Source organism: Panicum hallii, chromosome 3 (genome assembly GCF_002211085.1).
Source record: "Panicum hallii strain FIL2 chromosome 3, PHallii_v3.1, whole genome shotgun sequence".
NCBI classification, from domain to species: Eukaryota; Viridiplantae; Streptophyta; class Magnoliopsida; order Poales; family Poaceae; genus Panicum; species Panicum hallii.
This window is the reverse complement of record NC_038044.1, coordinates 33613535-33619262: the sequence shown is the minus strand read 5'-3', so window position 1 is coordinate 33619262 and position 5728 is coordinate 33613535.

The window sequence follows — 5728 nt, the reverse complement described above, 5'->3', positions numbered from 1 at the left end:
CCTTTCCATTAACGTACGATTCTAAAGTCGATGGCAACGCATCGTCTACTCTATTCCTTTCTATTATCGTACGGGCCGATCAGAGCTCATCGGCCCTTTTCCCGCTTCCTGTCTTGCCAGCGCTAACGTCATCGATTCAGCCTTTGCCTCTCCTTCTTAGCTTGCTGGTTGCATCGGCTTCTTGCCTGATGGGTGCCATCGGCTTCACTGTTTGTCAGCCCACATGCTTGGGAAGTATTTCTTAAGGTGTTGGCCGTTGACTGCTACTGGAAATTTGACGCCGTCCAACTCTTCAAGCATGTATGCGTTCCCGGGTAGGACCTGGTCAACCCTGTACGGTCCGTGCCAGTTTGGGGACCACTTGCCATATGCTGCGTCTTTGGTTCCCAACGGTAATACTGCTTCCCAAACCAAGTCTCCTTCCTGAAATTCCTTTGGCTTGACCTTTTTATTATATGCACGGGCTACTTTAGCCTTATTCTCCTTAATCTTCTCTAGTGACCATAGCCTGAGTTCCGTGAGGTCCTCCACATTATCACTCATCAGAGTAGCATATTCTTCAGCGGATAGGTCGTTCTGGAATTCTATGTGCCTGGACCCTGCTGTAACCTCCCACGGTAACACGGCTTCCTGCCCGTAGACCAAATGATAAGGGGAAGTTTTTGTCGCCCCATGACAAGATATGCGGTATGCCCATAATGCTTCTGACAAAACTTCGTGCCAGCGTCTGGGATATTCATCGATCTTCCTCTTAATCAATTTAATAAGGCTCTGATTGGATGCTTCAGCTTGCCCATTCGCTTGGGCGTAATAAGGAGATGACCTAATCAGCTTGATACCCATATCAGCAGCAAACTTCTTGAATTCTTCTGAAATAAAAATTGAGCCACCGTCTGTTGTTATAGTCTGTGGGATCCCAAATCTGTGAATAACATGTTCCTTGACGAACTGAATCACATCTTTGGATGCTACTGACTTCATTGGGACAGCTTCCACCCATTTGGTAAAATAATCTGTGATAGCTAAAATGAACTGATGACCCTTGCTAGATGGAGGATTAATTTTGCCGATCATATCCATGCCCCAGCCTCTGAACGGCCACGGTTTAACAATGGGATTCATTACAGACGCTGGCACCATCTGGATTTTCCCGAACCTCTGGCATGCTTGGCATCCCTTATAATCCTTGAAGCAATCTTCAAGCATAGTAGGCCAGTAGTATCCTGATCGCCTGATTAGCCACTTCATTTTGTGAGCTGACTGATGAGTCCCGCACGTTCCTTCATGAACTTCATGCAGGAGCCGATTGGACTCGGTCGGCCCTAAACATTTGAGCAACAGCCCCTCCAAGGTCCTGTAAAACATATCATCTCCTATCAGGACGTACCTCATAGCTTTATATCGTATCTTCCTGGGTGCCCCCCGAGCCGAATCCTTCAAGTAGTTGAAGATATCGGCTCTCCAATCTCCCTGGTCCAGGAAGTACACCTGGTGTATGGGCCCATCGGCTTTGTATCCTGAAGCCAGCTGCGCGAGATCATTGGCCTCTGCATTCTGAGCTCTAGGTATCCAATAAAAATTTATATACCTGAACTGGGCTATCAGTTCCTGGCATTACACCCACAACGGAAATAATAGCTCACTTTCACACCTGTAGTCCTCGGTGAGTTGGGAAATTACCAATTTGGAGTCTCCGAGGACCTCTACAGCTTCAGCTCCGGCCTCCAAAAGCAACTCCATGCCTTTATGCACCGCCTCATACTCTGCAAGGTTATTAGTACAAGTGGCAGGTAACCTGATTGAGAAAGAGTATGTTGCCCCCCGAGGCGACACCAGCAAGATGCCGATTCCACATCCATCTCCACAGACGGATCCATCGAAATACATGGCCCAGGCTCGTACGGAAAGCGCTGCTATGTTGGTATTAACCCTTTCAGCAATGAGGTCTGCTAATGCTTGCCCTTTAACCGCCTTCGCAGGTTGATATCGGATGTCGAATTCGGATAATGCAAACATCCACTTTCCTAATCGGCCTTTCAACACAGGAGCTGATAGCATATGCTTTATAACATCCAATTTGCAGATGATGTTTACCTCAGCCGATAGCAGGATGTGGCGAAGCTTGGTGCATGTAAAAATAAACAAAGGCAAAGTTTTTCCATGTCAGAGTACCTTGTTTCGGCGTCCAACATCCTTCTGCTGAGATAAAACACCACCCTCTCCTTGCCATCGTATAATTGTACTACCACCGAAGCAATTGAGGTGTCACCGACCGATAAATATATGTAAAATGGCCTGTCTTGCTGAGGCGGCACCAACACAGGTGGTCTCGACAAATATTCTTTGATTTCTTCGAATGCCCATTGTTGTTCTGCCCCCCATCGGAACTCTTCATTGGTTTTGATTTTCACCAATTCCATAAAGGGTTCGATCCGCCCAGACAAGTTAGAAATAAACCTCCTGACGAAGTTAATCTTGCCGATGAGTTGCTAGAGCTCCTTCTTGGTAGTGGGTGGCACCATATTACGTACGGCTTCCTGACTTTTAGGCCGATCTCTATTCCTCTTTCATGAACCAGGAAACCCAAAAACTGCCCAGCTGTCACACCAAAGGTGCATTTTTTCAGATTCATCCTGAGCCCAAATTTTCTGGTTCGTTCTAGGACTTGCCGTAGATCATCTAGGTGCCCTTCGACCGATGCCGACTTAACCACGACATCATCGATGTAAATTTCTAGCAGATTGCCGATTAGATCATGGAAGATGTGGTTCATGGCACGCTGATATGTTGCACCGGCATTTTTCAATCCGAAGGTCATAACCACGTACTCAAACAGCCCCACCGCTCCGGGTACTCTGAATGCAGTTTTGTGTATATCTTCAGGGGCCATGAAGATCTGGTTATATCCTGCATTACCATCCATGAAACTCAAAATCTTGTGGCCGGCAGCAGCATTGATCAATGTCTCTGCAATGGGCATTGGGTATTCATCCTTCGGAGTGGCTCTATTAAGATCTTTGAAATCCACGCACACCCTCCATCGGCCATCTTTCTTTTGTACAGGCACGACGCTCGAAATCCATTCAGCGTACCTACAAGTCCTGATAAATCCAGCTTCCAACATTTTCTCTATTTCTTTTTTTACTTCGACCAAGACATCGGCTTTCATTTGACGTATCCGCTGTTGGAACGTCGAAATCCACTTTTGAGAGGGAGCTGATGCTCTACTATGCTCCTATCGAGCCCAGGCATCTCCGTATAATCCCAGGCGAAGCAATCGGCATATTCCTTCAACAGAGTTATCATCGGCTCTCGTAATGACGGATGCAATTTCTTACTAATGAACATTGGTCGCGGCTTATCCCCGGGACCAATATCAACTTCTTCAAGTTCATCAGCCGATGTGAAGCCGTATCCTAACTTCCCATCCTCCGTTAGATCAATGCTGCAGATAGGAAAAGAAGATAACCAAACGATTTCCAGCCGATCGTTAGTATCGGCCAATACACATATTTCATTACTTTCCAAGTTTTTAAGAAAAGAATCAGGCCGGCTGTCAGAGATGGCCATCTCATAACATCTACATAAAACACCTGTCACCAAAAATTCATTTTTTTGGGGCTGATTGCGCAAATCGGCCACAATGGTACATTATTGCGACTTTCTTCATGCAACTTTTCTATTCTGTAAGGCCAGTGGATAAGGACCAGCCTTACTCCGTTTTTTGTAGCCTCGATGCGATCACACCCTTCTAAGCTTGTCCCTGAAATAGGCTCTTGATCCTCCGCATCCCAGATGCTCATGGCAGCATGCGAAATCTCGATTGAGTCGTCTGCCTGGACTACCTCCACCTCGTCTCCATCCCACTGGATCAAACATTGATGCATTGTGAGGGGATACAACAGTTGGTGTGAATCCAGTCCCTGCCGAGTAAGATATTGTAGGTGCTTTTGCTGTTGACGACGAAGAAGGAAGTTGGGACCGGTCTTGCTCCGACGGTTGAGATCCACACTGAGGACACCTTGAGCTTCCGAAGTCTGCCCGTTAAAGTCACTTAACGTGACATTGGTCTTGATCAAGTCTCCGGTGGATCGCCCCAATCGGCGCAGAACTGAATATGGCATAATGTTGACTGCCGCTCCTGTATCCACCAGCATTTTATTAACGGGCTGACCGTTGATGTACCCTTTGAGATACAATTGCCTTCAAGTGCTTGTAATTCCTGGCTTGCGGCTTCTCGAATATCACTGGTCGTGGTCCCAAATCAAGCTGGGCTACGGATGGCTCCTCGTAGGTCCGAGCGTGGAACTCTGCGGGAAGCACAAAGACCATGTGTGTATCAGCCGATACCTTCTTATCGGCTCTTGCCGACTTAGGCCGCCATTCTTTCCTTGAGGCGCACGGCTTCTTTTCCTGTTCATAATAAACTTGCTCTGCCAGATCCGGTCGCGCTTTTCTTAATGTCTTGATGTATCTGGCCTCGGCCTCCTCCAAACTCCGTAACCTCTGAACCCGACGTTTCTGTGAACGGTTCAGTCCATCTGGGCACCATCGTGGGCGATGATACCTATCCTCCTCTTCATCTTCCCTTCGTGGGTGATCGAACCCGCTCCTTGCTGAGCTGGCACAGGTCCTAATCGCCCGAAAACGATTCTCTTGCCTCTGTCTTCATAGATGCACATTCTGGGCAGTCCCTAACAGTAGGCAGTCGGCTCATACCGGAATCCCAACATACCTGAAGAATGGACAATGCCAATGATCACGAGCATCCCATGCTTCTTCAAACGCTTCCGGTGCGATGCTCATATTCCTCATCTTCAGATTCCCCGGAGGCGCTGCTGGTATTGGTACTCATATTTCCTGAGAAGGTCAGAAGAAGTTGGACGTTGATTCCTCACATACCTTACTCGCTCTTCCGTGACATATCCTTTTTTCTCCTTTTGGGGCCGATTGCTGGAATCAGCCTCTTTATTGTTAGCCCTGTCGCGATGCCATCCCTGCCATGTTGATGCCGAGCGCGAAATCCAGTTGTCGTCTTGCAGACCGGTCATGATGTTCCACCATATTTACACCAGGAAAAGGCTGAGTGTCTACCTTCATGGCGGTCTGTCCCAAGATCAATCGGCCCTGTTCAATAGCCGATTGGATTTGTCGACGAAGCTCCTTGCAATCACTCGTGCCGAGTAAAGGAATCATGCCATTTACAATATGATCTTCCTTTTAGCTCCTCCTGTGGGAAGTTTATGTCCCTCCGGAAACTTCAACTGTTTTCTTTTAGTAACAAGTCGAAGATTTGTTCGACCTTGCTCACATCAAAGTCAAACCCTTTTGCAGGACCAGTTTGCTTCAGCCACTTACAAGGCACAGGATTTGCACCACGAGCCCACTCAGCAACCGATACCTCCAGTTCTCCTCGAGTATCGGCTTCTTCGTGTCAGCTACCGCTATTTGACGCTTAAATTATCTTGGTATAACTCAGGATGACGCTGCTCATACGTCGATAGTTTCTGGACCAAATGCGCCAAAGAGGTGAATTCCAGTTGAAAAGCCAGATCCCTGATCGGCTTTAATAATCCACTGATGCTAATTCGACAGCTTCTTTTTCTGATATCCGCGTTGAATAGCACCTGTTCTTCATCTCTCTGAAGCGTCGAATGAACTCCGCTAGTCTCTCCACGCTTCTGTCGGAGCTGCGCCAGATCGGCAATTCCTGCTTCCGCGGCTTCTG